Source organism: Balaenoptera borealis (genome assembly GCF_965194805.1).
Source record: "Balaenoptera borealis genome assembly, chromosome: 12".
Lineage (NCBI taxonomy): Eukaryota > Metazoa > Chordata > Mammalia > Artiodactyla > Balaenopteridae > Balaenoptera > Balaenoptera borealis.
In genome coordinates, this window is record NC_138869.1 from 107,877,297 (window position 1) to 107,888,829 (window position 11,533).

General features: G+C 48.7%; 1 long non-coding RNA gene across 3 annotated transcripts in view; it reads right to left on the minus strand.

Moving 5' to 3' along the window:
• The window catches only part of LOC309607788, a 53,025-nt gene extending 41,893 nt beyond the window's left edge, over positions 1-11,132 (minus strand). For all 3 annotated transcript variants that reach the window (XR_014232549.1, XR_014232550.1, XR_014232551.1), the window contains exon 1: positions 484-11,132. This is a non-coding gene — a long non-coding RNA (uncharacterized lncRNA). The remainder of the gene's footprint in view (positions 1-483) is intronic.
• Positions 11,133-11,533: the final 401 nt, after the last annotated feature.

The following is an 11,533-nucleotide window of genomic DNA, read 5'->3' on the forward strand; positions in this document are numbered from 1 at the left end:
GCTACGAGGTCATTTGCAACACCGCAGCCGGTGGAAATAAAATATCCGGACAGAGATGATACTGTGACTTTAGACCAGTCACCTGGGGCTTACAGTGTGAGACCAGAGGCTGGACCAGGTGGTCCTGACCCGCTGCCCACCCCTGACACTGAGACGTCCGAAAGGAGAGGGGAGGTGGGCCACGGCGCTGGCCGGACGGACGAAGGCCTGCTGACATCGCAGGGGCTCTCAGCGCAGAGCAAGTGGACGCCTGCCGCCCTCCGGGGGCTGCAGCCACAGCACCTGACACCCAGGCGCCTGCAGCCCCCGAGCAAACTGAAACCCTGCCTGCGCTTACAGGCTCGGCGCCGGATCCAGCTGCCTCTCCCTCTCTTGAGAACTGCGCCCGATTTTAACTTTCTTTGTCTGCGAGCATCTCTCCCAACGCAGAGGAGAGGGGAAAGCCTCAGAGGCTGTGCAACGACGTCATACTGAAATACTCACTTTCAGACGATTCAGAGTTTCGTTCTTATTTACCGTCTAGTGTCATGGACACGTCTTTATGTCGTCTTTGCTATTCTTCCTCAAAATGGCCAGATTCCAACCACCCACTTATGTTCCATCCCCCATCGCCTGTGCTTGGACCAGCAAAGGAATCTGCCGGGGGCGGGCGGCCGACCTCCTCCCGGCTGCTTCCCACAGGTGCGCACTCCCTCTGCCGGCCAGCCGGGGGCGCTGTGGGACTTGACGTGTTTCCGCAGCAAGCTGGCGCTCCGGGAAGCTCCCCTTCGGCGGGGAGGGCTCTTTCCCGTCCTAATGGGAACGTGATGTCCGATAACGAAAACAATAACTACATCAACGTATTTTCCCCAGGAGTCGGGGATGTTTTTTCAGAGTGTAAATGCAGGGCTCTTAGCTATAAGATAAATGAGTGGATTTCAGAAAAGGGGGGAAGGTATTGAAAAAAACTTTCAGGATGAACATAGGCTTCCCAGACCTTGTAATTTGCCGATTTTGACTACTGTGTATTAGGAGCTTCATTACATGTCACTGTTCTGCAGTAAAAAGATAATATAACAGCAATAAAATAGAGTAAACAGCGAGATTAACATCTGGCCGCAATCAGCCTGGTGTCATAGAATATACTCCCTGCCTGACTTTCACAGGGTGTGAGCCTGGCAAGAATGATAGAAAGACACAGTTTTAAACCGAGTTGTGACAGCTGAATATTATTTTCAACCACTACACATCAGATCTCTGCGAGGCACTTCCCCTCCCTGAAGCCTGAACTCCAAAGACCCAGAGTCATACTTGCCTTTTTCTTTCCCACAGTAGACTGCCGCTTCTACACGAAAATACCTTTTGCTGTAGTTCCTCACTGCCAGAGTCTCTCCCCGTGTCACCTAAGCAAACTGATAGATCATTCTGGGAAGCGTAGGCCTGTCATAGCGTGCCCAAAAGACCCCAGAACTACACGCAAATAGTAATCCAGGCCCATTTCATGAACCCCTAGGAGGGCTGCGAGATAAAATACAGGACACGCACTTAAACTTGAATTTCAGATAAACAACAAGTCATATTTTAGCGTATGTCCCATGCAATACTTGGGATATACTTACACTAAAGAATTATTTGTTGTTTATCTGAAATTCAAGTTTCACTGTACTTCCTGTAGTTTTATTTGCTAAACCTGACAGCCGTTCTCCCTAGACACCAGGGGCATGACCTAAGCTGAGAACGACCCTGCTAAGCAGTCTCTCTGGAACTTCAGATCTAAAATCCCATTTGTCTGTGTTGCATGAAAATGTAAAGAGAAGTCTATGGATTTATAAAGAGCGACACACTCGCCAGCTCCTCAGCTTTGGGAGAAGTAGGAGGCAGGTTTTCTTCCCTCTCCCAACCTCTTCTGCTGTCAAAAGCCAGGTGGAGATGACTTAGCTAATCTAACATCCTGCTCGATGGAAAACTCAGCGTTGCTGTGAAGACAGGCTGACAGCTGACAGCAGGATTCAGCCCCAGACACACCGAAGCCAGGTGTAAACCTGAGGGTCCGCACGCCCAGCCGCTCGGTGTGTTCCTCGACTGGGCATCTGTGCCTCGTTAACTCTGCTCCATCCTGGTCACCTGAGCAGAATACCCAGCTCTAGCGGCTTCCTGGTTTTTTCCAGGATCAAAGCTAAGCAGGTGGTGTGGGACGCTCAGCAAGTAGGGTCCCTGCCCTGGAAAGGGACAGAGCCTGGCTGGCCCCAGCGGCCACGACAGCGGGAGCCAGGCACTGGGGATGCTCCGTACAGCTTCAGACAGCGGGGAGCAAACGACGGCCATCCCCAAGGCACCACGCCCGCCGCGCTGCTGGGGTCAGCACTCGCTCAGAAACTACATACGCGCCCAACTATATCCAGAGATCAAGCGGCTGCTCAGCAGACAAGTGGAGCATAAACTGAAGAGATCAGAACCACCATGTAACGATGACTGCTGAATCCCCTGAAAGACCACCAGTCTCGTCACTGTTAATTAAGCAAAAGTAAGCGCGTTTGAGCTCCCTGCAGTAGGACAGGCCACCTCAACCAGTCTTGGCCGGGTCTCAGATGGCGAAGTCAGGGGACACTTGAGAGGGCTTTAGGCCTGGACTCAAGTCCCTGAAGGCCGGTCCTCAGGGCAAGGAACTGAAGAGAACACGTGTGACTCTTGGATACGGTTGAGAAGTGTGAAGCTTGATTCTACCTAGAATCTTTTCTTCCTGTCTGATGCCCCTCGATCCCCGCCCGAGAGAAGTTCACAGTCTGATCTATCACTTGAACGTGCTAGTGTCTACCTGTCAGGTGAGGCCCTGGCCCCTAGAAACCCAGCACCTGGGACCAGCCTCGCGCTCAGGTTTCCTCTCCCCGGCGTGGACTTCGCGGGAGACATACGAAACCACGGCGTCGTTTTCCGGAGGAATTAAATTGGCCGCGCACTGTGGCAACTCTCCTTTCCCAGGATAATCCATCAAAACACGGCCTAAATCAGGATAACACTGATCCCAAATTCTTAAAGTAGGACACGAAATTATATCTCAGTGACTTCCTTGACCCGAAAGAAAAAAGGCAAAGCTGGCCTCCCTTGATTCGTCTTCGTGTTAATTGGTGGAAGGGCATGTTGCAAACGCTGCGCAGAATAAGGCCCTTTTCAAGCTTTTCCTCACCATGTTAGAGGTCTCTTGAGCTACAGTATTTTATAAATCATCAACTCCAGTGACCTTCCTCTCTGTATTTATTATGCTTTGGGTGAAATAATACTGTAGGAGTTCCTATTTTTTAAATTCCGCGCTACTATAAAATACACACTGAATCTATCACTATTTTACCAATCCATTTATGACTTTAAAATCATAAATGGATTAGCTTTCAAATCTCTTTCTGAGAAAAATAAGATAAGCTCTTTCTCATTTACCTTGGAAAGTGCTAGTTTCTCTGTTTTAAATATACAGCTCAGATTCATTTTTTTCTTTTTAAAAGAATTTTCTGTTTTCCTTTTGCCTCGCCTGGACCATCCTCCCTCAAAAACAACTGCTTTTGGACAAACGCTGATACCACAGATTAAAGGCGGGTGTGTAACTCTGCAAACATGAAAGGGAAGATTTTCCTTAGCTCTTAACAGTAACAGCAGCAATACAACCATCTTTATAAGAAAGATAACTTCATTTTTAACCCATCACAAATTATATATGTATTATTGAGTTAAGCCAAACACTGCGTACAATAAGCGGGGTAAGATTTGCCGTTCTTTCTTTTCAAAAGGATTACGTTGATTTTATTCATTTCCATGGGGGTACACTTTGCCCACGTAGCTGATGGACCAATGTGAACACAGGTATGCGATGTATTTGCAAACCATCAGCAACACGGAAGCTGGTTGAAATAAAAATAGTTATATCTTGCCCATTAAGACTGGCAAATAATTAGAATACCTGATATATCTATTATTTCTACCCTCTGCAGCCTAGAGGATCTCTTTATGACTAAATGGAGTCCCAGATCTTGAAACTACGATCAGTGTTACAAATAGAAGTTATCAAAAACGTGACGCTGAGAACAGTGTCTCCGACTGGACAAGGCAGCCCCACAAGCTCTATCTCAGGAGTTAAAGGCGCAAAGGAAGAGGAAAAATGCTGGAACTTATTTGTCCCTCTGATGAGACCACAAATTTTAGAAGTAGTTAAAAAAAGTAAATAAATCTACATATTCCAAAATACCCAGCATGTCTAAAGGAAGGAAGTGTATTACTATTTATAGAAAAGAGACCCGACGCTGACTCTGATGAATTGCACCGTGTGTGCAGACAATCCCACCCTCTTGAACAAGCCAGCAGAAAGCAAACCAACCACCTGATGCTGGTAATCCGCAAGTGTGTTAACAAATCTTCCTTAACGCCAATTTGTCAAAGTCTAAGTTACGACTTTAAAGTGCCCACAAAAGGAGTGGAGAGATGGTGTCTTGTGGTGTCAGCTTCTGCTCTGAATTTGATTATTCCAACCAGTCTAAGTTTAAATATTGGTTCCCAAAGAGGGATAGGCAGGTTTTCAGGTTTTCAAACTCTTCCCCGCCAGCCCCTCACGCCCCAGGCCCCAACTGCTCTCACAATCCGCACGCCGGGCCACGGCGAGGGGGCCCACACCCCTGGACAGCAGCTTGCTCTAGCACGTCATCTGTCGCTGAAACGCCGGCAACATCGAAAGACGCTCCCACTCCACCAGGGGCAACATTTTTCTTCAGGAAAATTGCCAACACGGGTGAAACAGCTGTGTGCAAATGAAGAGAAATTAGCTATCGAGTCAAATTCCTGTAGTTCCGGATGATATTCATGGACATAAACATATTCTAAAGTAATAAAAAGTAGCGTTTCCCAAACAAGACCCAGGGATGCCGACGAAAGCCTGTGATGGATTGTCCATCCGAGAACCAAGGGGGGAAATCACATCATCTCGGACTTTTGGCTCTTTCCACTCCTGTTAATGAGGGTTTCGGGTGGGAGGAAGGTCAACACAGAGATCTGAGGACAGATCATCTGGCCACCAGGAAGGGAACTGCTGTCTGAAACTCTCTCAGAGGTTTGCCTTGCCAAGCTTACGAGATGGTCTCCATCTTGTCTGTGATTTAGTAGCTGCAAAGCATATGGATACTGTGAGAGACAGTTTTGAGGTTCTCTCTTAAATCTGGGAAAAAGCAATGGGAGAAAATTGTTACTGGTTAAGTCCAAATTTTAAACTTGGCTGCTGTCTGTGAAGAAAACAGTAACGAGGGCTTGCTTTGTGCCAAGAGATGAGTTACAGAGGAGCGTGTAGAAAGAAGACACAGAAAAGATTAAAGGCCTGGGGCTGGGGTGGATGCAAGGGTTTAGGTGGCTGCAGAGCCAGAGAGAGATGAGAACGCAGCCGGGGGAGCGTGGGGTTAGAGCGTTGTGGGGTGAGTTGTTCGTTTGGGTCAGCATTTCCCAAAGTACGTCCATTCCCCGGACACAAGTCAACTCTACTTAGAAATGCACGTTCAGCCCCCACTTGGTGTTTCACAGTGTCTGTCTCTATATTAAATTCTCTAGCAAGTCCTACAGTGCAGGATATTTTACTGTCCACTGACACAGACTGTTCACGGTAGACAGTTGTGTTGTGAGCTGCCTTGTATCGGCTCACAAGAGCTGACTGTTAAATTTTCAGGAGTTTGCAAACATTAACAAGAGTCATTGTTTAAAAAACTAAATTATATACACTTATAATTAATACATTACCTTAGGAACAAATTATATTATCTTAATAAGCCCATCCAGTGAGTTTTTTATTTCAGCTATTTCACTTTCCAGTTCTTTCCATTTCTTTGAACTGTGTTCACAATTGTTTTTTGGAACATTTTCATAATAGTTTCTCTAATATATTTGTCATACGATTCCAACATCTGTGTCACCTTATTGGTGTCTGTTGACTGCCTTTTGCCACGCCAGTTGATATTTTTCTAATTCTTTCTATGCCAAGTAATTCTGGGTCACATTTTGACTATTACGTTATGAGACTCTGGGTCTGGTTAAAATATACAGAAAATATTGATACTGTTGTTTTAGCAGACAGTCAACCTGGGTTGGTTCAGGCTGCAAGTTCCCACCCATCGTCTTTGTGGTCTTCAGGTCAGGTCACTTTTCAAAGCCTTTGTAGTGTTATTTGGATCTGCCCCATACATTTGGTGCCCAGTGACTGGTCTGGGACCTGCATGGTCTACCTATTAAATCCGTTCTCAAAGTCCTTTATGTGCTGATTAGAATGCAATTCATTCCGGTGCAGCTCGGGGGTGAGCCCAGGATTTCATCAACAGCGTTACAAGGTTGCTTTCCCAAACTCCCCTCTCTGTGCCCTGTGAGTACCTCCCAGCTTCCTGGGGCCCCTTTTGTCCTCCATCTAGAAAGCTGTGACCCTAGCTACTTCTGTTTCCTTTCATGATCCTATAAATGATCACTTCCAGCCTCCTTTCCATCCTACTCACTTGCTTCTGTATTTTCCCAGTGCTTTAATACCTTTCTTAGAGTGTGGCACCCTGATAGGGAACTATTACCTCCCTCAATCTGGATGCTATAAATGCATTCATGCAATTTGAAGAGTGTTGGCTTTTTCAGTAACTGCATTTCACCGTGGCTCAGACTAGATCCTCTGAGATCCCAGGCCTTTTGTATGTGTCTAATGTCAGGTCTCTGCTACACAACTGCCATTGGTCCTTCTCACCCAAATGCAGGACGTAGAACCATTAATATTATAGTTTACCTTGTTGCCTCTAGTTCATGATTCTTGCCTACTGAAGCAATTTGGAATTCTGATACCATTATCTACCTATGATTTTATTAGTTATCCATCCTACCCTTATAGAGAGAGAATAAAAGTAAGTTTTGTTGTGTTCTGAGGAGCCTGGTAAAGTGGAAAGACTTTCAGAGGTTCAAGTCCATCTCTGCCTCCCGGCCTCAGTGGGTGACGCCCTCACCCAGACGTCCCATGAGCTTTTTCTGAACGTATCCAATCCCCAATTGTGGACAGAGTTCGAACTCTTCCCTTTGGAGTTCCTCTGCCCCCGTGTCTAACAGGGGCTGTATCAAGATGCCTGTTCCAATGTGTTACAAGTTTAAGTAGGTGCTTTAGACAGATGCCCTACGGCGGCTGAGAGCTCGCCCACCTGCTCTAGAGGAGTCTGGATTTGAGAAATAGCCACAGGACAGCCTTCCACTCACAATCTCTTCAGAAAGAGCTCCAAAAATCCCATCGTCAGAGCCGGTCAACTGGGCGAAGTGGTGTCCTTTCCAGAATAAACATTTGGGGTCTCAAGGAGGGAAACATGGATTGACAACCCAGAGTCCAGTAAAAGAGAAACGTGAAGACTGGTGAGAATTGAGGAAAACTTTTTTATGGAAAATTTCAAGCACATTCCAAAGAGAATAATGTCATAAACCTCCGTGTGCCCCACATGCAGCTTCAACGGTGATCAGCTCACGACCAAGCTGGTTTCACCTGCACCCTCACCCGCATCCCCTCCTTCTCTCACACCCCTGCATTGTTTGGGAGCAAATCCCGGGCCCCATACCATTTCCTTCCTGATACTTGAATATGCAGGGAGAAGGCATTTAAACTAGGACGAACTCTTCGCAGAGAAGGTGCATATAAAATCCAAGAGAAAGTGAAACTTGAAAATAAACAAAAGTAAAGCCACCAAAGAAAAATTTGAAGGATCAAGTGGAGAAGGGAGAAAAGGAATTCATTCCCAGGAATTATTCTCAGATTTTGATAATGTTTTATTTTTTAAATAAGACGTAAGATTCCATCACTACTCCTTTTTTTTTTCTAATCAAACACTACAGCAGAAATCAGACAGTTAATTGAGAAACAAGACTGATATTAGGGGGGGAAATCTGTGCACCCCCATGCAGTTAAACATGAAAGAAACATATTTGAGCTGCGTTGGCCCATGGTGACAACGCTTTTTAAAATATATGGGCCATGACCTTATTTTTAAACTTTATATTTATTTTGCTTCGTTCCACGAGATGTAAACTGGGATATTCAGTTATAAAAGAGCATTTTATTGCTTCTGGGTAATTCCCCAAGAGAGGAAAATAAAGTTTATTTCCCGCCCAAAAAGTGATAAATGTTTAATGAAACATCTAGCCCTTTCCCCTTAAAGGTTAGGCATGACTTTTTAGAATATTTTTATAAGCATCTGATTTCTTCCACCTGAATTTAGCTGATGAATCAGAACCCAGGTGTGAGTGTGGAAAAAAGGGAAGAAATACCTAAGGCTCTAAAAGCAGGATTTATTCTTCCGCGCAGGGAGTTGTACTGAAAAGTGAGAGTTCTGTCCTCAGGAATCGTCGGGGAAAAAACACCCACTTGGAAACCATGGATAAAGGTTCAGAACATCAGCTTTTGCTCAGCTTGCTAGTTCCCTGAAAGAAAAAGTATGAATATCCTGTATTTCCCACACAGAGACACCTTTACATGCACACACCATAAAGGGCTTTTCAGGCATCAAGTACTTTTTTAACCCAACTAGTTCCAGGAAAATATAAAACAAACCAGAAACAAATGTATGAAATGTTTCTTAGAATAAAGATTTCCAAGCAAAAGAGGAAAACTCTTGACAAAGCCCGTTTGGGATTTTACCAAAGGCCACGTCTTTCTCAGGATTTCTAGACCCGGTGACCCTCCAGAGACAGCTCTGCAACCCCCATCGGGCGCCAGAGGCCACATCAGCTGCGTGCAGGGGGGCTGATAAAGACTGCGCCCCATTCAAATGTACCCTTTTCTCCCCCTCCCACCCCTTTTATTTCCTGCTATGGTGTTACTTGCTGCCTAGTTTTTATACCTCTGGTTTCCATTAAACAAAAGTCAGGAGTAGAAGACTGTAAATCTCTCACGTTCAACGCGCTGCAGGGCCCCATCCCCTACCTGAGGACCTCCTCTGCGGAAGCCCCCATCCCCACGCCACCCCGGAGACTGGGAAGGGACGGGGCCAAGCAGGAGGGGAGGGAGGGAGCCTTCCAGCCCGGGGCCGCTAACCCGAGTGCACCCAAGTTCTCTTTCTCAGGTTTGTTTGCTCAGCTGGTGGCACGCGCTACTCCAGCCCTGCCAGGTCTGGTGGAAAGCGGCTTCCTCCAAAGTCTAAGGGTCCATCTTAAAGAAGTGGTTTGCAGCCGAGAAGAAGGCAGCCCCGCTGAGCTCCGTGCCCAGCTCGCTCTGTGTTCTTAATACAAGGAAATGAGAGCTGTGTAAACAGTTCATGTTTCACACTCCACCTATAGCGAGCCCGCCAGCGCACACAAGGCAGGCTCTTTAGACCTTTCTCCACCCCGATTATTGGTCTTCCCATCGCTCTCTTTATTCCAAACACACACACAGCCCCCGCTGCCCATACCCTGGGGGAAGGTATGTCGTCTCCCCAAACACCCATCCTCCCAGCGCCCGTGACTCAGGACCCACACCCTCGGCTCGGCTCCCGTAGTGGTCAAAATGCTTGTCACCATTGGCACTCGGGCGACCGACCGTTCACCCCACCCTTTTTCTTTCTGACCAAACATCAGTGAAAGCTGGATTTGGAGAGCCTCACCAGCAGCTTCCAGCTGGCAGCAAAGAGGGCAGAGCCTTGAGGGGCAACCGACTCCTTCCTAGGCTGCCCTACAGCTGGGCCCTGTCCTCCCTCTCAGCCTGAAGGTGGTCCCTGTGCCCTGTCCCTAACGGGCCCATGCCCGTCACACAGGACACGATTAGGGGATGATGAGGGATGACACGCCAGCACTTGCAAAGCCCCTCACTGCGAACGGGACAGAGCCAGTCCGCCTGCCTCAAGGCCGTAACTTACTCCCATCAGAGGTAGGAGCTCGGTGGCCTTGAGGGGTGTCCAGTGCCGAGACCAGACCTGCCCAGCGACCAGCAGCCCGGGCCTCAGGTGGCGCCCAGAGGACAGGCAGAAGGTGTCAGCAATGCCAAGTCCCTCACAGGCGGCCACTCCCTGCCAGGGAGACAGAAGGGAGGGGGCAGTTTCTTTGCGCCTTGTGTTCTCAAGGGTCAGGGAAACATCACAAGGAAAGAGTGAGAAGAAGAGAGAGAGAGAGAAAGAGAGAGAGAGAGATGGGCCAGCTTCCCAGGGACGGTCGGGCTGGTCTCCCGTGAAGCCCGAACACCAGCTTCTAATTTCACATCGTCAAGATTCATCTCCCAGAAAAGTCAGAGCCGAAAAGAACGTGTAATCTTCTTGAAAGAGATCCCACAGCTTCTCCAGATGTTTTGGTTTATTCTGCGGGGAGGGGAAAAGGCCTCGCTGGAGAGAAGCAAATATGTTCATTCCCTGAAAGGAGGAAGGTCACCGAGTGGGAACAGTTTATTCGCCTTTGGAAGGATCGCGTTTCAGCAGAAGCAGCCAGGAATAAGATATCATTTGTTAACTTTGCTGATCCAGTAAGTGTACGCTGGACAGCTGAGCCATTATTTGGGGCTCTCTGTTACGTGCCCTGTAACAAGGAAACAATGTCCCGCTGAGTTTAGGTGTGGTGTGTGCTAAGACCACATAAAACTTTCAGCGGCTTTGTACCAAGCTGATTTTATTTTAGGGAACGGCACACATTGAGCCAGTAGAACAGAAAGAAACCACGGCCTTCCCTCCCCTCATCAGGAAATGCATTACTAGTAAGTTACTGGAGAGTTTCAATGGTGTATGGTGATTTTTATCAAATCAACTCCAGGATATAGGATTGTATTGTTGCGTGTGTGGTGGTTTTTCTCCCCAAGTGAAACACCCCAGAATCAGAGAAACTTTTTGAGTTAAAAGGACTGTTTGTGTCCCTGCTTCTCATTCTACTGACGGAAGGTCGAGGCCCACGGCGGGGTCGGCGCAGGTGTGAGCGCACGCGGAACCTCAGGGGCGGAGCCAGGACTGGGACCTGGATGATGTCCCAGCAGACCAGGAGGCCACAGAGGCGCACATGCGGGGGCGGGGGCCCGGCCCCCAGAGCTCCGTGCACTGTCCTGACTCATCTTGGCGTCAGCTGTAGGGCGGCAGCTCTTTCTCTTCCCCAGACACGCTTGCCGCTCCCGGTCTGAAGGGGCGCAGGGGCGGGGGCCGGAGCCTGGGCCGGGCGCCGTGCGGAGGAAGGAGCCCCCCCCCCCCAGAAGCATCGCTCTGCGCACTGACCAATGGTTCCCAGCGACCCGCCCGGCCCGGCCCGGCCCGGCCCGGCCGGCGGCTGCATCTCCCTTCCTCGCTCCCGAGACAGGGGACAGGGCAGGGGGCGTAAGGGCAGAGGGCGAACTGCAAGTACAGGCTGACAGGGTCCCTCTCTTCGATTGCTGTGTCCCTGACAACGACCCGTCCTAGGAACCGCGTGGCTGAGGGAGAGGCAGTGATGGGTGGGGTGACGCGGAGGCGGAACTGCCGCCCGGGAGGGAGGCCGGTGAGGCTCGGCTCACGGCGCTGCCGCCAATGCGGCGCTGTGGCCAGCCCCTCCCGGCAGCGGACTTGGTGGGGGGCCGTCAACGCTCCTTCCCTCCTCTGACAGC